A 23,240-nucleotide genomic window follows, 5' to 3' on the forward strand; every position below is an offset into this window, starting at 1 on the left:
ATTTGTGAATGTTTCACTGCTTCCTTTTTGTACCATTGTTTCTTTATGCGTTTGGTTTCTGCTGGTGGTTTTCAAGTATTATTACATTGTTCTGTGATAATGCAGTATTATAACCGTAGTGATGTAGCTGTTGGCGTATTGTAACTGCTTATACTTTGAAAGTGTTTGACGCTATGTTTGTAACACAGTAATTGTTGGTGGTTGAGGTGGGTAGTTGTGATGTTGAAAATAACATTGTCGTATTCAGGTTGCAGTTATATACCAGGTGGCGTATTATAACTGTTTACAGTGTCCCGTTTGTAAAGGGTACGGAGAGAAGCTTGTGCATTCCTGTGGTTACTTGGACATCTGTGTACATTTTGAAGTGGTACTGTCCATTTGCAGATTTACGTGCTTATACGTTCATATGCTTGATCTAAGGTTAGACCTTGCAATTTATGAATAGTCACTGCATAAACTAGCGGCAGAGAAAACTGCTCTCTGCGTACATACATGTCTTTGAAAAGAAGGAACCTCGCAGTTGTGGTCCTATATTTTTTGATTTCTGAAAGTTTATCAAACTTGATGTTTACAAACTGAATGCTGTTGTCCCGTGGGTATGTCTGGAAACCAACAACTGTACCAAGCGCTTTAGCATAACTCTACAGTTGACACATAAATTAAAAATGTTCTCCAAACCTGCTGTGTTGGAGATGGAGTTTTCCAAGGCTTGTAGTCGTGCTATGCCTTGTTGACACATAGGTATTGGCATACCGTGTACGTCCAGTTTGTCTGTGGCATGAATTTTCACTAGTGGTTGTTTTTCTTTTTTCAGCATTGTTGCCTTAAATTTTGCACAACTTGCTAGAGTTGGCATTAAGGCCATACAGCTGACAATTTTCTGAGTACATTTTTCCATGACATCAGTAGCACATGTGTTACAGCCGTACAGCTCATTGATGCGTCTACTGTTGCGGGTAGACTACGCTCCCTTTGATAGTACACAGACGGACGCATGTTTTGAGTTAGTTCTCTGTATTGGAAATGTTGCCAAAGATTAACGTTCCCGATGCTTCCTAGACTTTTACCTCACTGTTTGTGTCCTAAGGTTTTGAAGACAGGTACCAAAGAGTTCTTCCGTAGTCTGTTTTGAATACCTCTTGCAATCTGAGGTGAATCAAAGCCCACATTAGGTTGGAGACCATGCTCACCTCATCTATTAGGAGCTTTTTCATTTGTTTTTAAAACTCTGCGTAGCTCCATGGCAGATTGTGGTGAAAGTTTGTAGTACTCTAATTTGTTTTGGTCTTCTACTGGAAGGAGTAGCAATCGGTGTAGAGTGACTCGACCTAAGTTGTAGGCAGTCAAACCTGTAGGGCAGTTATAACTGCAGAAAGGTTGCTGGATGTATTTACTGATAATTTTTATTAAGAATGTTTTACCTGACCCAGCTTCACCACTCACATACAGGATTACAGGATTGTAGGCTTCACAGGTGCAAGTTTTACTTTCGTGCTGTAGACCATGTTGAATGGTTTCACTTACTTCTACAAAAATGGTACGCTGTTCATTGTTTAGTTGGGATTTAAGTACTTCCAACTCTTCTGTAGAGTGCTCACACTAAAGCATAGTGGTTGTTACCTCTGTCGTGGCTAATTCTGCCTCATTTTCTATGAGTGGCTCTCCAAGTGGTTCTTGGCTCCCTGTTTGCGAAGGTTCACTGATCTCAGAAGTGTCCACAGTTAGTTGTACTTGAAGTTCTTCTTCTTGTTGGCGTTCATTGTCCAATATGGTTTTGTACCGTGTTTCATCAGTAATTGTACGTTCAGTGGCTTTGAAAGCATCTTCATAGGATGTGTATGTGGCTAATAAATCTTCTTTTCTCCATGGTTTGAAAGGTTGGAGTAGCGCCATGTAGTACAGTTCTTTGTGTTGAGGAGTTTTAAGGACAATTATATATGATTAATTAGGCTGCATTTGGTAAGTCCCACCAGGCTGCCTTCACAACTTTCCATGCTGTAGTTACCTTTTTCCTCATTTGGTGTAATATTTTTGTATGATATGTTTTGGGATACTTGATGCAAGCACACGACTTCTAAAGTACTACTTCTGTTTGGGTAGTATGTGTCCAATAAGTTTTTCTTTTTTCTTCAAAATGTCTTGCTTGTTGGGATCACTTTTGGCTATTGTTTGTATGTCTTCGTATGATTTAAGTACTCTTCTTCTGGATGCAGCTGGACCAAGGCTTAACCACGCAATGTTGTCAGATTTCCCATATAAGGCTCTGCCGGTTTAGCTGCAACATTCTCTAGGGGGCAGCATTTTAATGCCAAAGCTGTACAATTTTTGTGCCAGTGTTTTGTCAGAGGATATGTCATCCCATAGGTCTTTCAGCTCTGTTGTCTCTGCTTTGGTTAAGCAGGCAGTGACATATCATGCAACAACAGTGGAGTTGTCTGCAATGTACTGTACATCAACATTGGTATTCCATAAGAGGCCAATAATTGCATTGTAATCATTGATGTACTTTGATGCTTTGCTCCTTTTTATGCAGTATGTGTTTTTAGGAGATTTTCCTTTCACACTTGTCATACCGAAAACATGAAGCTGTTTACATGGCCTGTTGTTGAAACTGGTAAAGGGAAACCAAAACGGCATGTGCTGTAGTATTTGCCTCTGTTCTTATATTTGCGTCGACAATGCGTGCCACACTTTTGTCTTTGGAATTGCAGAATTTGTGCTCATAGGTCACTATGGGTTCTTTCCGAAGGGATTTTGCAAGTGACATATTTGTGAATGAACTGCAAAACAGTTTCATCACTCTCCTCGCCAAATTTAGGAGCATTTTAATCAACAAGAGCATGTGGATGTGTGGTACTCCTCTGGCTTGATTTTCCTTTCTCCAAAAGAACTGTTACACTTCTCTGAGGGGAGGAAGTGATTTATTGCAAATGAAGTGCAGCATGGCAAGGAATTGATGATGAAAGTAGCGTGAAACCTTAACTGGATCGAGCAAGCACAGCTCTCCAGGTGTTTTCATGTCTACACCTGTTTTGTTTTTGTTTGCTATGCGTCGTAAAGTGTGCAAGTCTTCCCATGCATAATCAGCCCAACTTAAAGTGACAAACCATGTGGGAGGGCCAAGGTTGCGTAGCATACACTGTACATCTGTGTGTCGTCGGAACCAGTACTCTTTTGCACCACGCATGCTTGCCAAGAGATTTGTAACACTTGATTGTAAAACTTTGTCCTTCTGTTGCACCTTTTGAAGTAGTTGTGCAGCAGACATGTTTTGGAAATGGGAACTTGTTTTTAATGTGTGCGCAACTCCATAACATAGCGTTGCTAGTTCATTTTCAAAGAGCACTTGGAATATGTACTCCACGTTCTGTCTAAATCTAGGGTCTTCAGAATACATTTGTAAACAACAGTATTCTGATGCTGTTATTTATGTGCTTCTTTGAACATATCTTCCACCTTTTCCAGTGGGTAAGAGTCGAAGAAAGGCTCGTGCTTCTACACTTTTTTCCCATATACTGATTGGGGCTCCTTTGGCTTGCCGCATTTGATATGTTTCTAGTGCATCGTCTATGGTGTCTTTGGAGTGCAGTGGATGAATTGTATAGTGGTCTAAAATACTAGAGGATGCACTAGGATCTAGATGTTCAAATTGGCCTGAATTATTTTGGCTGTTTCTCTCAGGTTTTCTTGAATGTTTATTTCCTTGTAGTATTCATTGTTTTCTTTAAGGTACTGCAACGCCTCTCTCACGTTGAGTAAGTCCACTAGGTGTTGCCAATTTCTTTTGTCTTTTGTAGGTACACCATTTACCAGGAAAATCAGAGATTTATGTATTGGCCTTTGCACTCATAGAGTGTCTACATTTTCCTTGAGATCTAACAGTAAATAAACTACTTTACCAATGCCTTTCAGTAATTCACTGGGAGGACATTTTGCAGTTTTTGGCTGAAGACGTATTATTGCTTGAAATGGGTGCACTGTTTGTATTATAATGCTCTCATACAAATTAAGCTGCTGCAGTGCGTTTGGCAGTAGAAACAGTTCCAAATTATTACTAATTGCCCATGAAGGCCTTTGGTTATTGTCAAGTTTTGCAGTGCAGTATGGAGGTGTTGGTAATGTCATACTTCTGCTAGAAGGTACAGAGCTAATTGAAACCATTGGAATTCCTCATTGCCTTCTATTTTCTGCATTATATCAACAGTTTTGGTGCTCTTTTTATAGAAAGTTCTACGACAACACACACATACTTGGTTTGGCAGTTCAATAGAAGTGCTTTCAAACTTTTGTATTTCTTTTCTGTAAGTGTGATGTAAAAAGCTGATAGCTGCACTGTTGTGGGTATTGTTGTCTGACAATGTTGGAGTGGGTAAGTGCTCTTCAGTTTCACTGTACTTCCTTTAGATGTGCTCAATTTCATCGAGCACTTGTTTGGCTGTACCGTGTAGGAGAATATAATTTAAATGTTGAAGTGCTAAAGCTAGAGTTTTGCATAGTACAGTTTGTACACTAGATTTCTGACTGTGGAATGGTGGGTTGCTAACATTTTAATACGGTGGAAGATGCTTTTGCAAGCTGCTCCATAAATGCAGGCTAAGGAATGTCCTTGTATTCCAGTGAACTTGCACATTGGACAGGAGTCCATAGCTTGTACTATTTTCATTGTTCTTTTGTCGGTGCCTTTGACATACCAATTGAGGAATTGCTACAGATTTTTGATTAGGCATGGGCGAATGTTGCACGTTGATGTGCAAGGCCATTTGTAGGTGAGGCGTGTTGGTTTGGTGGATTGGAGAGTGCCATCTAAGTTTGATGGGGATATTTTTGAAAGAAGTGTTTCCTCTTCTATTATGGTATTGTCTATCTTTTCATACCTTCGTCCCCTCTGATATAAGGCAATTTGGTTAGTTTGTTGTTGTTTGTATGATTCTGCATTGAAGTATGGCTCTCTGTTGGGGGTGTGACTCCACTCACCTGTTCATATGTGGGCAAAGGTATCTATGGTCACATTGCGTTTGTTTCGAAGTAGTGCTTGCAATTTACCAATTAATCTTGTTAGTGGTTTCATTCTGTTCAAAGTTACTATAAACAATTTCCGCTTCACACTTATAGCAGTGTCTACAAGAGCTTCTAGAATGACTTTTCTGTGGTAGGTTTTGTAACGCTCACCTGGCTCCCACGGAGGCGCTGGTCTGGTCTGGGTTGCTGTGGCCTCTTCAAGCGTGATGCGCAGAATTCGGACCACCGATTGAACAGGACCCCCAAATCTTGCTTGTCGGGCCTGTAGGATTATCCTTCTGCAGATGAGAAAGGGGATTAACTGTCTGCCGAATAGTGTGCTTGCTCCCCCCTTCCCCCTTCGTTCTCTGATTCCTCCAAAACCCCCGGTTTAAGCTCACCTTATGGTTTGGAAGGATGAACTTTCCATCCTGCTTCTGGTGCAGGGGCGCGCGTTCGTCCAGTTACTTCACTGGTTTTCAGAATGGCGCTGGCACATCCACTTGACTTTTCTGAGCGATACGCCGTAAGTATGAAGATGCAAAAGTTCAAGTGTGAGCCTCCTTTTATGTTGTCTTTTCTGTCCTTTATTTCAGGTGCAGAACAAAGGCGATGCGTTGAGGGGTTAAATTGCCGGTGGTAAAATAAGGTGAGTTAGTGATGAGGGTGACCCCTCTAAATGTCTTTATAATTCCCCAGTAATGTCTTTTGTCCTTTCCCCATAGGGGCCGGGGTGCGGTACCTGTCAAAGATGCGGCGCCGACCCGAGATGTGGAATGGTTCACCAAGAAAAGCCGGTAAGTAATATGGCTGAAAATGTCCTTTCCCCATAGGGGCCGGGGTGCGGTACCTGCCAATGATGCGGCGCCGACCCGAGTTGTGGAATGGTTCACCAAGAAAAGCCGGTAAGTAATATGGCTGAAAATTCGGCTTTCCTCTTGTGTTCCCTTGCTCACCTTTTGTCTCTTCTTCTCTCCCCTAGGTGCAGAGATGTGGCGACCGGTGCTGAGAGCCGCGATGGAGCCGGGCAGCGTCTCGGGAACAGGTGAGTGAAGTGCGGCGCTGCAGCGAGCAACGCGGTGCTTTTAAATGGAAGTCTTCCTTCAGGAATGCTGGCGTGAAGATTCCCGATGCAGGTAAGAAGGTTGAATAAGTTCTTGGTTTTCACCTTTCTCTTCTCTTATTCCCTTACAGGTGTTCCAGGTTCGAGGCGGGCGTGGCTGGAGTCCAGGTACAGGAGCAGACACGGTGAGCGTTCAGCTGCTGGGATGCAGAACAACACGAAGCACGTGTGGCTGTCCGGGCGTGGCTTAAATAGCTTTGGAAGAAGTTCTAGGTGAGTATTCTTCCACAGCCCCACCCAAGTAACAAAATAGTTCCTTCAGAAAAATAGTCCCTCCTAAACCTCATTTGGCTTGGTTCTTCATGCAGCATGGTCTGCATCAGGTGAGTGTGCAGCATGGTCTGCTTTAGGTAAGTGCACCAAACACTTCCCCTTATGAGCCTGGCGCCTATGGCACCAGGACTGATGTCCAACATGAGCCTAGCGCCAACGGCGCCAGGACCGAGTCCAAAGAGCCCCAATAAAGGGCCGCTGGGCTTTTACCCAGGGGCGTGATGCCTGCTCCCGGGGGTGCTGGGCCTGGCCTGGTGCTCCGGGGGTGGGCATCATGACAGGTTTTGAGGGTTGAGCGTGATTTCTGCCCTCTACTTGTAAGGTTCTGAAGGACTTCTGTTTTTTGTAAAACTAGTTTTTTGAATGCTTGCTTGTGATTACACTACCATTTGTACGTGCTCGTTTAGGAGTAGTGTGCTGTTAAGGATTTCAATCAGGTGACACACACCTCGGTCTCAGCCTAGTATGCAGCGTTCAACTGAAATGCTTAGCTTTTTATTTTGATTCAATATTGAGATGGCACACCACTCACATCACACAAGCTTTTCAAATACCCCGATCCACAATGGACCATGAACCAGGCTAGTTGGTAAAATACAATATTTATTTATTTATTTGAAAATTAAAAGAAATCATACACTTTTTAATATGGGGAAGCAATCACCAATGGGGTGATAATAACAATGAGAAGGTGAGCAATGCACTGGGTTTAACCTGCTAGCTGAACATATACACAGCACAGCAGAATATGAGCACTTTTGGTTTAGGTAAGATAGCACTTAAGTTAGAATTTCCCCTTGCAATGTTCCCTCAACCCACAAATAATCAATACTGAGTGGATAAACAGAAGCAGCAGGTAATCAGGAATGACAAATAGGAAACAGAATTCAAATCTGACCTTCCCTCCCCAAATATATTAAACCCCTTGCAATGTTGATGAAATGACACTCGGAAATTGACAAATAAGTAATGAATGTGTGTTAAAAACTTTTAAGCAAATATAATTCCTCACTAAAGCAACAATGCAAATACACTAACAACCACAAAGAATGGATTACAAAGAATACAGTTTGAAAATGAGTGGAAAGTTTAAAACATGTTGCAGCAAAATGACACGTTGTAAACTTTGCAAATGTTGCAATTCCCGCCTGAAGTTACACAAACGGTTTTTAGTAAAAACAGGTGAAATACACTGATTTGGAGTTTTTTGGTTGGGGTGTAGCTATAGATCACAGGTACAATATGGAAGTGAAAGTAAGTCTCTAGCTGGTAAATTGAGAGAGATATGGAAGGTAGAGTGAGGTTTGTTTTTAGGAAAATAGAGCAGTGAAAAGAGGAATCGGTTTTAAAATTAAAAGGCAAATCTTACTTAAACTAGATTTAATGGCTAAGAAAAAAGGAATGCCACCCGTGACGCTGCAGTTGTAACCCTTCAAACAGTGTACCCCTTTTCTTAAGGGAAAATGTATTTATTTAAACACAATGGGCCTCATTACACGGATGGCGGTGGACCAAGGTGCTGTTAGTAAAATACCGGCACCGCCTTGGTGGAAAGGGGAATTACCGCCCTATTCCAAGGTTGGTGGGGAGGTAATTCCCCCCTCCCCCATTGCCCTTCCCCATTCCAATTTTTGCCCCATAGGGCTCTATGGCAATGGGGAAGGCGCTAATTACGGTACCGCAAATTGCGGTACCGTAATTAGCTCCCTGGTCCCTTTGCGGGTTGGTTTTTAACGCCTGCAAAAAGCAGGCGTTAAATTCCCCAACCCGCAAAGGGACCTCGTAGTAAGGCGGCAAGGGTTTACCGGTACCGGTAAAATACTGGTACCGGTAAACCCTTACCGCCTACCGTGTAATGAGGCCCAATATCGCTAATCACTTAGGATCTATGCAAGACAGAAATGAAGAGAAACGTGGTGCTAACACTAGAAATCAAGGGCAGGATTGCAAGAATGATTCTGACAGTTTAAACAAGTTATCAGGATAAGGATAGGATGACTTAGAGAGTGGGATAAGAACAAAGACAAGATAGGCTATGGGTTTAGATGGGGTGACAATTGATACTCACAGTCCACTTTTTAGTTTTTGGACAGCCAACGGTTCTGGTCACTACACGGCAGGTTGTCTGGCAAACAGCTGGGCAATTCTGGTCACCGGGTAGCACTTTGGACTAGCAATTCTGGTCACTGGATACTACAGGTCAGCTGGATGGCACAGGTACCTCTGGATGCAGTTAGTGGGATCAGGATGCTTCCCAAAAACACCACAGCTTACCCCTTTGGTTATTTGGGGATTTTAGTGGATTTTCAGAATTTAGGCCTTGCTGGAGCAGGATCAGCAATGCTTGGGGTTTGCAGTGGGCCCTGGAGTAGGGTCAGTAATGCTTTGGCCTTGTATTTGGGATCTGGAGTCTGGATGGATGAAACAGGTACAGGACACCACTGCAGGAAAATCAGGAAGAGTGTGTGTCTAGACTCTTGTCAGGGACTCTTATTTATAATGCCTAGTGACATCATCAAAGTATATGATAGGGGCAGGCTTAACTACATTCGCCTCTAACAACAGGATTGGACAAGGGTGATAGTCTCTGCCTCGCTCTCAGCTGGTTGGATTTCAGGAAAATGATGTCAGATTTATGAGGTGAGTTTTACAATGTCCAAAAACCTCCCACAGTTACTTTAACTAAAATCCGATTTTGCCACAAACATACATTTATACAATTGCAATCTCTTAGCAAATTATACACATAGGTTACATATTTTGTGCAGCACATTGCAGTCCAATCCTCCAGTCTGTGAGACCTTGTTTAGCCCTTCTACCAGTTTTTTGCGCTTTTCAATGGGATTTATATTACTCAAAATTCTATAACTTATTACATGGATTTGGATGATCATCATGGATGTATGTACAAACATTCGAATTTGCATCATGGATGCTTTTCTTGTAATCCGCCATATTTTCCAATTTCTGTCCCGAAGGTGTCAGTGAATTCTACCAAGTCTTAAAAGAAAGCCCAAAAATTCACTTTTATACTGCGAAAATTCTGCATTTGTACACAGTCTTGCTGCTGAGATAAAAGTCTTAAAAGTTTATTTATGAAATAGCCTTTGGAAACAAATGGCAGTCCATTGTCACCAGATCATTTTTTTTCCTTCCTTCAACTGCAACCAACTGTCGTTTCCTTCAAAGCAAGGTGGGGGTTTCTCATCTTGATTGGAGGTTTTATTGCCCCTTCACACTTCGAACTTCCTTGTCCTGGGGGGAGTCCCATTGTCAGTGGGTTTCTTAGGACTAGATTCTTTCCCACCCTGTAATTATCAGTGGGGTGTTAGTCTCTGCTGAGAGTTCATGGTGTGGCTCCCTTCCTCAGGGGGAAGGTTCAGGGCAGACAACTGGAATAACTGGTTTTTGAGAGCTTGCAAGTTCAGCCCATGTGTTTTAAAACCTTTATTTTCTTATTTTGGCTCCTGAATTAAAACAAACCTGTGAAAGAAAATATTCTATGTATGTATTTTCACCAGAAACATAATCCCTTTATATTGCTAACTAAGCAGGCTTTCATTCAACAATTCAACAATTTATTTTTAAACAGGCCATTTTTTCTCTTTTAGTTTTGCAAAAGCGCATTTCTACATGTGTAGTGAAAAGCTAGCATTTCTTTCTTTAAATTCGGATTGGCATCTCCATCAGATTCCCACACTGTCTTTGCAGCCATAGTCATTTCAGGAGTTCTGAAGCACAGATATATTGAAACTGACCTGACTCAAAGAGTTAGATTCTCTTTGAACTGTTGAACTTTGGATACTTTTGTAAAGAAACAAACACGTGTTCCTGTGCGAGTAAAAGTAAAGTTCCTGGTTGATTTCTCTCAGAGTTGGTTTGACTGGGCCTGTCATTCAGGAATTATGCCTGGTTTTGCTGAGGCACAATGAAATATCCTGGGCATGGCAGGGCTTTTTTAATCACAGTAGTTTAAGACAGAACAGATGGAATTAGCGTCCAAGCAGCATTTTTAAAGGGTGGAAAAGTTTCATTTTTAAGGGGAATATTTGGTTCCCAGCAAAGCAGTGCTGCCTTTTCACTCTATTCCCTTTATATGTTTCAGAACACACTGGCACGCTCCTTCGTGTGTCCCCTTGTTCCATCCTGCCTGAAGTGGGCTTGGAAGGGCGGTGCAGCCATTTTTTTTTTTTGCTGCAAAATTGCTGTTTTGAGGACCTAGTGTACACAGGAGCCAGCACAGCCAGGTTGTTGTTTCTTGCACAAATGCAGCTTGGTGATGTGGGGAAATGCTGTTGAGTGGGTCAATATATCCCACACATCCCCCCCGACTCCTTCTGAACTTCCAAGTCAAGGGAGAGTCGGGCAAGTGGGATTTCTTCATGGGCCAAAGCAGGATCAGTCAGGTACGAGTCCTTCTTCCATCAGAGAGCGGTGCGCCAAGCTCCTCTCGCTGCCTCTGGTTGGAACGTGGAACGACACTCCCAGCTTTCTCTTAAATCTTCCCTTATGGTGTTGAGCGACAACCCCAGATTTCCTTGGATTTCTTCTTTCCAGGTACCCGAGGCAGTCCTCCTTGGTAGTGGCGGTTCAACAAGTACAAATCTATGGTAGAGAACACAAACCGGTTACCATCATTTCCCACTAACTGCCCACCAATCGGGTTTACAGCAGTGGGATATGCAGGCATTCAATGATAACAATTGATAATGAATGAAAATACTCCCTGTTACATAATTATACCAAAAACTCTCTCTATTCCCGTCTCGTTCTTCGTTTTCTTATTCTCATGTTTCAGATGTCTCCTCTGTTTGATTCTCTCTTGGCTCCTCAATTTGCTGCTAAGTGTGCCCAGCGTGACAACTCTCTAGCTGATTAATGTTCTGTCAATTCACCTTTTGGGATGCAGATTCTGTAGGTGTCAAGGGAGAGGGGTGAGAGGGGTCTGGTATCTCTCCCCTTACTGAATTTAGCTGTTCAAAGGCCCTTTTCGACAGAAGAGTGGCTTGGGATCCAGTTTCCACCAGTGCCGAAAATGTACACCGCCCTTGCACTTGGACCAGGGCATAAAATCTACCCTCCTTCTCCTCAAGGGGGCAAAGATAATGTGCATTTTGGGCAAGCTGGTTGGTCAATTTCCTTATTTTTGACTCCAACACAGGGGTAGTTTGGGCATAATTCTGTGTGGGAGTTTGGGGATCTGAAAGAGAACTTTGACATTTGGATATTTTGGGAGTTTCGGCCTCACCTTTTTTCTGATTCTGGGCTGCCGCCCCCCTTTTTTGGAGGCAGTCAACAGAATTGGTTTGCAAGGTTCGGGATCCCTCTGTTACTATTGGGTTTCCTGGATTCTCATTCTGGGTTTCAAGGATGGGTGATTCTGACTTAGTCCCCACATCCTCCCAGTCTTCATTTAAATCCCTTGGGACCCATTTTCCTTTGGGAGGAGTCCCCCCGTCCCTGAAGGAGAAGATCTTTTTCAAAGAATCCTCTCAGGATTCTTCCCCTTCAAATTGGAGGACACTAACCTCCTCCACAAAATGGGTCTTTTTGAGTTTTTTATTTCTCCTACCCACCCTCTGTTCCTTGGGTTGCAGATTTGCGGGGGCAGGAGATTTTTGTTCCGGTTTCTGGGTGTCCAATGGCTTTTCACGAGTAAGGAAGAAAGCTTACTCTTGGGCTTTAGACCCCCCCTACCCCCTGTGCCTCCTCCTCTGGAACCGGTGATTTTTTTTTTTTAATAACAAGTTTTATTGGCTTTTTGTGCATGTATACAAAACAAGCAATATCCAATCAAGACAAAGAAAGTAAAGAACAAAGCTGAACATAACACTAAAACATAATTTTGCATACATATGAAAAAGGGGCATTGCTCATGAAAACTGAAATCTGTCCGGACGCACAAGCACATCCATTGCGGATAGGCACACATATACAAGATCAGCTGCATTATTGTCTGGCTTCATAACCAGGTGGTGGCGAAACATTTCTTCGTGTTTAGTCCTGACTTGGTGGCAAGGCTACGTAATGCAGTTCATTCACCCAAACACTGCTTGTTCATAGTACTTGTTCTCATTTTCTACATATTTTATCCGCCTTGCCAGGGCAGCCCCTTGCTTGATATACTCGACGTTCCATCAGACTGACCGCATCCACGTCCGTAGACCATTGGTCATAGCTTGGGCAGATTTCTGACCCCCACAATTGTGCGGAACTGGTGAATTGTTGGTGTTCTCACCCCGTCATTGTTCTGGGGTACCAGACCCTTGGCTTGTGGGGTTCTGAGCCCCCATGTTTATCTGAGGGTTCTGTTGAGCCCTCAACATGCGACCCAGATCCTGGGTAAGGTTTTGGATCTGGCGCTCCAGTTGGAACACCCGTTCCGGCTGGTACGGGGGGTCTCTGGTCAACTCTAGGTGGATCACGGGAAGGGTAACTATCCCTTCTCCCGTAGTACCCTGGATATGGTGAATTTTGGTAACCCTCCACCCTTGGCCTCCCCTCTCCCGGATTGGGTTGTCTGGGTTCCTGAAATCAGGGAATGAAAGGATAGTTGTCCTGCAGGTTGGAGTTTTGTAAGTCTCGGGGGAAGAAACTTAACCCGCATTTGGGGAATTACTGCCCTCCTGGGGGAAGTTAGGAGGGAAATTTCCCGGGGCAGTACTTACCTGATTGGATCCCCCCCTTGGGCTGGGGGAGTCCATACATACCCCAGGATTGGTCGGTTGCACTTGTACCGGAGGCTTAGATAATCAGGGGAATTAGGGGTCCCATTTGTGGGATTACCTCCCTGACTGCCACCTGTTTGTGATTGGCCTGAAGGCCTCCTGGTTCTTGGATTTTGCTGATTTTGTGCAGGTATATTTTTAGGCCCCCCCATCTCTAAGTCTAAAATGGGGGCAACCTTCACCCCTCCGCCACCTTAGCCGCAGCAGGGGCAAGCTTAACTACACACGCCTTTAACAACAGGACTGGGCATGGGTGATAGTCTCTGCCTCACTCTCAGCTAGTTGGATTTCAGGAAAATGATGCCAGATTTATGAGGTGAGTTTTACAATGTCCAAAAACCTCCCACAGTTACTCTAACTAAAATCCGATTTTTCCACAAACATACATTTATACAATTGCAATCTCTTATACATAGGTTGCATATTTTGTGCAGCACATTGCAGTCCAGTCCTCCAGTCTCTGTGACCTTGTTTCGCCCTTCTACCAGTTTTTTGTGCTTTTCAATGGGATTTATATTACTCAAAATTCTATAACTTTATACATGGATGTGGATGATCATCAGGGATGTATGTGCAAAAATTCACATTTGCAACATGGATGCTTTTATTGTAATCTGCCATATTTTCCCATTTCTATCCCCAAGGTATCAGTGAATTCTACCAAGTCTTAAAAGAAAGCCCAAAAATTCACTTTTACGCTGCGAAAAGTCTACATTTTTACAAAGTCTTGCTGTTGAGATGAAAGTCTTTAAAGTTTAGGAAATAGTCTTTGTAAACAAATGCAGTCCATTGTCACCAGATCATTTTTTTCCTTCTTTCAACTGCAACCAACAGTAATTTCCTTCAAAGCAAGGTGGGAGTTTCTCATCTTGATTGGAGGTTTTATTGCCCCTTCACACTTCGTCTCTGCTGAGAGTTTATGGTGTGGCTCCCTTCCTCAGGGGGAAGTTTCAGGGCTGACAACTGGAATAACTGGTTTGTGAGAGCTTGCAAATTCAGCCCATGTGTTTTAAAACCTTTTATTTTCTTATTTTGGGTCCTGAATTAAAACAAACCTGTGAAAGAAAATATCCCATGTATGTATTTTCACCAGCAACTTAATCTCTTTACATTGCTAACTAAGCAGGCTTTCATTCAACAATTTATTTTTAAACAGGCCATTTTATTCTCCTTTAGTTTTGAAAAAGCTCATTTCTACACGTATAGTGAAAAGCTAGCATTTCTTTCTTTTAATTCGGTTTGGCAGCTCCATCAGATTCCCACACTGTCTTTGCAGCCATAGGGCCTCATTACGACTTTGGAGGTAGCCATGGCGCTATTGGTGCCATGGCTGCCTCCAAAACTGTGTCCGGGTTCCCTGAATGGGGAAATACTGGGCCATTCCAAGTATGGAGGGCCCGGTATTTCCCCATTCAGGGAACCTGGACCCAGACCTTCCCCATTCCCATTCGAGCCCCCATAAGGCTCAATGGGAATGGGGAGGGAGCTAACAACGGGCCCATTACAAGATGGCCCGTTGTTAGCTCCCTGGTTCCCTCGCGGGACCCGCTATGGATGTCTGGATAAACCAGACGTTCACATCGGGTCCCACGAGGGAACCTCGTAATAGTGCAGAATGCGTTTAACGGCACTGGCACCATTACCAGCGCCGTTAAACGCATTTCGGACAACTCGTAATGAGGCCCATAGTCATTTTCTTGAAATCAGGAGTTTTGTCTGAAGAACAGATATTTTGAAACTGACCTGACTCAGAGAGTTAGATTCTCTTTGAACTGCTGAACTTTGGATACTTTTGTAAAGAAACAAACGTGTGTTCCCGTGCGAGTAAAAGTAAAGTTCCTGGTTGATTTCTCTCAGAGTTGGTTTGACTGGGCCTGTCATTCAGGAATTATGCCTGGTTTTGCTGAGGCACAATGAAATATCCTGGGCATGGCAGGGCCTTTTTAATGACAGTAGTTTAAGACAGAACAGATGGAATTAGCGTCCAAGCAGCATTTTTAAAGGGTGGAAAAGTTTCATTTTGAAAAGGAATTTTTGGTTCCCATCAATGCAGTGCTGCCTTTTCACTTTATTCCCTTTATATGTTTCAGAACACACTGGCACACTCCTTCAGTGTGTCCCCTTGTTCCATCCTGCCTGGAGTGGCCTTGGCAGGATGGTGCAGCTATCTTTTTGTTGCTGCAAAAATGCAGTTTTGAGGTCCTGATGTGCACAGGAGCCAGTGCAGCCAGGTTGTTGTTTCTTGCGCAAATACAGCTTAGTGATGTAGGGAAATGCTGTGGAGTGGGCCAGTATATCCCACAGTGAGTTGGACTGTATTTTGTGGTTTCCTGTACATTCTCACATTTTACCAGATCACATACACTGTCTTCACTGGTAGATGGATTTGTTTTCTTTAATGACTGCATTACCTCTTCTCCTGCACCTTTCTGTTTACGTTGAGATTGCAGTGGATGGCTACTTTCTGTGTTTGTAGGTTGCGTGGCTCTCTTTCTGCGTTGCTTACCACAGAATTGCTGTTTGGTAGGCATTGTGTAGTAGCTGTGGGCAAAGAAAGGGAAGTGTGGGTGTGCAAATTCTGCCATGCCTTTGTGTGCAATGTGCGTCAGTGGGTGAATGGTTGGGTAGGCAGTTATTTAAGTGCAAGTGTGTGGCGGTGCAGTGGTGTGTAAGGTTAAGTTGGGGACAATGTTGGTATGTGGGTATTATTCTAATGGTGGTGACGTAACAGACACGTAGCACCTGTAGAGGTGTGATCAGTAACAATGAAGTACCTACTGCTGGATGGGCATACATCTATATGCTACAGTAGAACATTAGGGCACTCGTTTAGTAAGAAATACAAGAGTATGCTGGTATTGTACTTACTTTGTTGATTGCAGAGAGTAGGTGTCTTCTAGGCTGTATTTTGAAGTGTATACTCCAGTAGCTTTCCAGAGACAGGTGGTTACTGGTCCTGTATAAGAAGACAGTAAGAAAATATGTTGGCTAATGACATAGTGCTTACATTTGCATATTACATTCTTCAGAACTGTAGGGGGATGTCTTGGCAGGAAGACGACGTGTGTGTGTGTATAAATGGAACGTGTACAATATGAAGGGCGCTTGGGAGAATAAGCATGTTTATTAAGGGAGAAGGTCCGCTACTTGGGAGTTTAGTGTATCACACGTTATGAAAAACGTTTGTGTATTAGTGTAGGCCTATTTCCTTGACAAATGCAGTGCTGCGCAGTGTGGAAGGATGAGACAAATGTGCAGAAAGATGTACAGAGTGGAAAGCACAATGTTTTTGTGCATCCATTTGCATGCAGTTCTGAGCATATCTATGCTTAGTACATGAGTGCAAGCATTGCTTCAGGGTTTTCATTTGATTATGCACATTTACGTATGTTACTGTTTTGAACGTGACGCTAACTTTTGTTGTTGCTTAACTGCTGTTGTTATGTATGATGTAGGGGTGGAAACTGTCATTATGCTTCAAATATATGCACTTTGCATAGTTTGGTGGGAAAGGCTGCCTGATAGTTGTGTTTGCGATTTGTCCAAATTTTCTAGGGGGTGGTGTAATGGGGGAAAGCATTTTAAAAAAGACATAACAAAAGAACACAGTAACCTTATTGGTCTACCAATGCGTGTTGTGGCCAAATGGAAACTTTGCCATCACCTACCACTGTAGGAGCAATTTAATGGTGAGTGATGGGAGGCACCACAGTACACATTTTGAGTACGCTATGGAGATTTACTCCTATGTACAATGTTGCTACGCACCGTTCATAGCTCTCAACCTTTCATGGCCCTTAGGCGGGTGAAAACAACTTATTTTGTAATTGGCATGTAAAAGCCCATTGATTGTTATGGGCGTTTAGGGAGCTTGGCGGGTGAGACAGCTGCATAAGTTGCATGTGAGTTGAGAGGTATGCGGACGTATAACACAGTTGTCACTGTACTGTAGAAATAATAGTAATACCTTCTGGGTGTGCTGATGGGTAGTGATGCTGATGTTTGTTGGTGCAGAAGGCGTAGATCTTTGACCCGTACTTTCTCGTGGATTTGCTTTTGATTTAGAAGATATGTCATCTCTGCATGAGTAACGGCTGTTATGCACTGTCCATTAGATGTGATAGAATTACATGCACAGTTCTTGGTTGTAATTGGTGGATGCGTATGTAATACTTTAACAGTACCCAATCAGGGAGTGCTGCTGAAAGACTACTTGGAAGGGAAGAAGGACTGGCCCTGTTCTAATGGACCGCAGCCCTCGCGATAGTTGGTGAAATCGCACGTGCCACATGCTGTTCTTCGTAATGTGCTTGATATGGAAATGGGACTACAGTTGAGCGATTCACGTGTATGTCTGCTTTTGTGTTCCATGGTAGGATGTTCTTTTGTGGCCATGATAACGTTGGTGCTTGTAGTGTGACGTTTGTTAGTGGCAGTGATTTTTTTTTCCTCTATTGCAATTAGTATTCTGTTGGCGTATATACAATGTACGCGCAGACACACATGTAGTAATGTACGGAGAACAAGCCGAGAGCAACCCATAACAAGGAGCACAGAAGAAGGTATTTCTTGACATGTCCCTTTAGCAAAATTAGAAATAAACACTTTGCATAACTTCTACGAAGACGCCTATTTTTAATTACGCTTAAAATGTGTTTGTGTAGCCCTGTACACAGGCAACATGTTGGCGAAAGCCGCGCCCTTTGGGGGAGCGCACGTGTTACATCCGGGTGTTGTGAGGGTGGCTGCAATGGAAATGGGACTGTGCAGGAGTTGGGATTGGGCAATATGAATTTGTGGGTGTGGTGTCTAGCAACAGATTGTGCCAGAACGTCTGTTTGTTTCCAAAATCACACATAATTTATTCTCGCATTGCCCAGAGGGAGATGTGGCTGCGTTCTTCCTTCTGTGGCCCACAAATGGAGAAAGCGCTGCACAATGTGAACAAGGCTGTGTGTGCTTTGCTGCGGAACGTTGGCATGCTCTCCTTCCACAATGAAAACATTACCTTTCGTAGTAGGAACATTATTCGTTCAGATGAAGTTCATCTGACTGATGCTGGCAATGAGATTTTTCTGCGTAATATCCAAAATGCCGTACAGCGCTTACTGCAAGTGTAGGATACATTTTCCCAGTCGTCGTTCACCAATTTTAATGTTCAAAATACAAATAATACCAAAAAGGCTCTTTTCAGAGCCACCACTTTTTTTTGGATATGAATACAATGCTTTTGACGCCGTCCCGCCGCCCATTGTTGCCATCTCTGTACGCAGCGCTTATAGGCAGTGTCACTGCCTGCATGCTTGAATTGAACTTCTATTTTTGAACAGTGCAAGGTGCCTCTGAAAAGAGCCTTTTTGTTTCCCCCACATTCTGGCTGTGTAGCATTTTTACTGGTGTTATAAAAGACGCCAGAAAAGACAGCAGTGGAAGGGAGATTTGACAAAGAGAACCAACCACATGGATAAGAAATCGTACGTGGAGAGCAGAAGATGTAGGCTGCACCTTATTTGGGTAGAGGGCAGTGTTTGCCATGGTCCTGGAATGCAGCCTCAAAAGCACTTCGCATATGTTCTCTCCTACACAGTACCACGTCGCAGTATATGGACAATACAGTCACCTTTGAAAGGTAGGGGTCGGTTGTACTGCGTATGTCCTCCAAGGTTGCTTGTGGGATGCGTGGCCTACTGGAGTGTCCGTAGTGGTGGTAGGAGCAGATGCAGAGGATGCTGTAGTGCACAATAACCTACTGCCTGCTTGGAAGGGGACAACCTTCCAAATAGCTGCCTGATGTTTCGCTTTCAGGTGCCGCCACATGGAGGTGGTGCCATAGCTGTACAAGCGAGGTTTCCTGCGAATGAGTACTCAGTGCACTGCACCTGGTTAGCATGACATGTTGGCACATTTCCAACAGTCCTAAATAGTTTCCACACCCAGGATTGCCGCTGGATGTAGGCCATGGGGATTCCTTCTACTTTACTCTTGTTTCCTTTTTGATGTCCCTCCCCATTATGACGCCTGTCCACTTGCTCAGAACTTTTAGAAGGAGGTGTTGGTGGTGAGGGTGTGGGTGCTCCTGAGTCAGAGATAGTAGCAGAAGCTCTGGTGGCCATTAATTGGACAAGTAGTTTGCAGTCACACAATTGGTGAGAAAGCAATTTCTGCTCCAAGTAATGTGCACCGGTGCTCTTCTATAGAAAGCCAAACAGAGCAATTGAGGGGTGTGCTCTTTTATAGGGTTGATGTGGAGCACGTGACATCGCAAAGTGGCATTAACTAATTCCCTACAATATCTACATGTAGAAGGAAGAGTGGAGGATCGCTGTAAGGGTTCATTATCACTGTAACACTACGTACATTGCAGAGAAATGTCCTCTTTCGATGTGTACGGATCTGGCTCGTGTCCGCCAAATAAGGGACAACACGCACCGTTGATACTTTACCATGGTGACGTCGCTATTGTTCTCCATTTGAAAGCTTGTCTGCCGGACGTACATTGGATGTTACACTTTGTGGCACGTGCATAGTTCTCCTACGATACATTTGCCATCCTCGGCCGACTTAAACATATGGCACACGTACATTGCACATTTCTACCTACGCTTGCTGTGAGCACTATACAGTAGGTGGGATGTCTATGTGGAAAAATACTCACAGAACGTGGGTGCACGCTTCCAGCTAGTACAACTACACCATTTGTGTACTTACCACGTTGCTCTGACACTCTGTTCTCTGTATTTGCTGTTTGCGCCTCTGCCTCTTCCTTCTTTGTTTGATTGTGCAGCAGGTGTGCGGTAAGATTGATGAAGGCAAACGTCACTTATCTTGTTGGTGCTTTCTATTATGCTGCACACCTTATGCCTTTGTGCACTTTGTTACGAAAGTACAGCTTTTGTATAGGTACAGCATTTTCCCTTATAATTCACGCGTTTGCTGCAGTTTGTATATGTTTTTTGTTTTTGATGAATGTTCCAACTTTTTTTGACCCCCCTCCCATTCTGGGCATGTTGGACTGGACCCAATCTCTGCAAAACGGAGGCAGTGTTCCGAACCTTTGTGCCTATTACTATACAGCCTCCGTCTTCAGTATGTTGTACAGTACATCTTTATAAACTAAGCATATCCTGTACACAACTAATGCAATTCAGTGAAATACACATTATTGCAGGGACACTATGGTTCACTTGTGCGCCTTAAACCCTATCAACTTTTCCTGAAAAATAACATACAAACGTTATGGTTAAAGTGCCCTACTAAAAACCCATGAAATTCACTAACAAAAAACATTATTAAAGGGACGTTATGGTTAAGTTGCGCTAGTATAACCATTTCCGCTTAATTGAAAAAGTAGCCTAAAGCATCGTTATGGTTACAGTGCACTATTAAAAACCTATGAAATTCACTAACAAAAAACATTGTTAAAGGGAAGTTATGGTTAAGTTGCACTAGCAAAAACCTATGAAATTGAATGGAAAACATTGCTATAGGGATGTTATGGTTACAGGTAAAACCTAAAAACCCCAGAAATGTGCAAGTTATGGTACTGTACGCAACCATAACTCATGCTACCCATGTGCACTGCAAGGACTAACACCCATGACATCAAAGATGATATCACAAACGTCATTGATGACATCACATGTGCATTTAGTTGTCATGCAAAGCCTCCAGAAGGGATTGTCATTGTAATGTTGACAGAACACTATCAGAGATCATGGGGATAACTATCATTATATAAGTAGGTCATTAGACAAGGCATTGCTATAAACAATATTGTATTACACATTTCTTTCCATTACATGACCAAACTCATGTACAAACGTAAGGAGTGTGTACAGCATGCATCATAAAGGTGCAATTACAAATTCCTCCCATGCTGCATAGTGAAATGGGGCATTTCACTATGCCTCATTTCACTATGAGGCTTTTGTTTACTGTTAAACATGTGATAAATAGCTATGAATCCCTCACTTATTACATAAATGTACTACTGCACACAAAACTGAAAGACAGCACAATGTATACCAATAGCCACATATACAAATAAAGTACACTAAGCAAAAAAGTAGCAGTACTATCAGAAAGTGTTCATGTATTTCAGGATTCCTTCTTCCCGTATGTATATGTACCATATGATGTGACTGAACAGTAAGGAAAGCAGTGTAAGAACATACGAGAAGGGTAAGGTGTACAAATAAAGTACCTTTTCACTTTATAGTTCCTCACTATTAGTGAAGAAAAGCACCTGGTGTAGATATGTCACTGAACAAAAAAAGAGGGAGCCAGACCTGTTATGTCATCAGTGATGTCATCAATGACATTTGTGATGTCAGCTTTTTAAAAAAAATGTAATTGAAACTTCAGTTTGACAACAGATGAAGTCAAGCTTTTGTTACAACTAAACTTTTATTGTCATCGATGTCAGCTTTGATTTCATGGGTGTTAGTCCTTGCAGTGCACATGGGTAGCGCGAGTTATGGTTGCGTACCGTACCATAACTTGCGAATTTCTGTGTTTTTTCGGTTTTACCTGTAACCATAATTTTCCTGTAGCAACGTTTTTCCATTCAATTTCATAGGTTTTTGCTAGTGCAACTTAACCATAACGTCCCTTTAACAACATTTTTTGTTTATATATATATATATATACATATATATATATGTATATATATATATATATATATATATATATATATATATATATATATATATATATATATATATATATATATATAGAGAGAGAGAGAGAGAGAGAGAGAGAGAGTATGTTTCATTCATTTTGTGTGTTGTTTATTTTTCCTGTGCTGTATAGTTAATGGAAGCCCAATATTTGTACCAGCTTGAGAAGAACATGTGTGGCTAAATGTCTAATTTGCAGACCCTGCTCAGATCCCAGCTTCTCTACTTCACTGAGCCATTGCAAATGTCTCTGTGCCTGATCTGCCCACATTGAAAGCCTCTAGAAGTGATTCAGTTCACAGTGTATGCTATTTGGAAAAATCTCTCAAGGTTTACTAGACTATCAAGTTGCTCCATAATAATAATCATCATTCTTACATTGCACAACAGAAAGTTATTTGACTCTTGGTTTACTAGTGGCAATGTAGTATATGCCACTTCCCATGATGCCCTCGAGGATCAAAGTCTGTGCTGGCATTTTCTGTGAATTCATGTCCAGTGATGCCAATGCATATGCAAATTATGGCATCCACATATTTGTTACCACACAGGATCTCAAACGTCTAGGACCAGTCCTGTAAAGAAATAATCTCCTCTCTGCATACAAATCCTACAATTATAGTATACTTTGTGCCACGTATTCACATCATGAGTGAAATGCAAACATATTTTTGGGCTCACAAAAGAAAAGTCTTGCAACAAATGGATTTTGTAAATGATTGCTTGGGAGGGTAGAAGAAAGAGGTAAGGGCCAAAGGAAGGGATGACCTTCGAGGATGATATGAATTAGTGTTAGTCTGAGGTCTCTCAGCAGGTGATTTTCCCTTTTGTGTTTGCTGTTTTAAGGTGATTAGATGTTATTCACTGTTGTTGTTTGAGGGAGAAGCCATTGCCAAGTTGGCAGTGCAGAAGAGCACATGTTGAGCTTACTTGTTGGTTACATTCCCCAATAAGAGGCCGAGGAGGTCGGGAAAGTTAAAGCTTGTATCATACCATTGCAGCAGACCTGGAACAGATGTATCCACAATGTGAACATTGTATATGTTTAGTAAAAGCTATTTTACTCCTTTATCCCTATATCATTTGAACAATGCAAAACACTCCTTTTAAATCCCCCACAAATGACCAATCCTGAGATATTTGCTGGGTAATTAAGAATGAGCACCTGTTGGCCCATCTTCATTTTAATTTTTTGCAGCGAAGGAGAGCGTACTTCTTCTGGTTTTATTACACTTGGACCGTTGCCCAACCCATCCCACGGAGTGCTATAACTGGCCTATGTCTATGCAGCACATTGATAAGAGTCAATTTTAGGTGGGAAGAGTATAGCTTTCATCAATTTATGGAATTGTATTTCACCCTACCCTTCTCCTCCTCTCTGAAGTTACCAGAGCTATTGTGTTAGAAGGAAAATTACTTCGGCATGCAAACAAAGTAACA

This window comes from Ambystoma mexicanum, chromosome 3q (assembly GCF_040938575.1).
Source record: "Ambystoma mexicanum isolate Mex_15411 chromosome 3q, UKY_AmexF1_1, whole genome shotgun sequence".
Taxonomy (NCBI): domain Eukaryota; kingdom Metazoa; phylum Chordata; class Amphibia; order Caudata; family Ambystomatidae; genus Ambystoma; species Ambystoma mexicanum.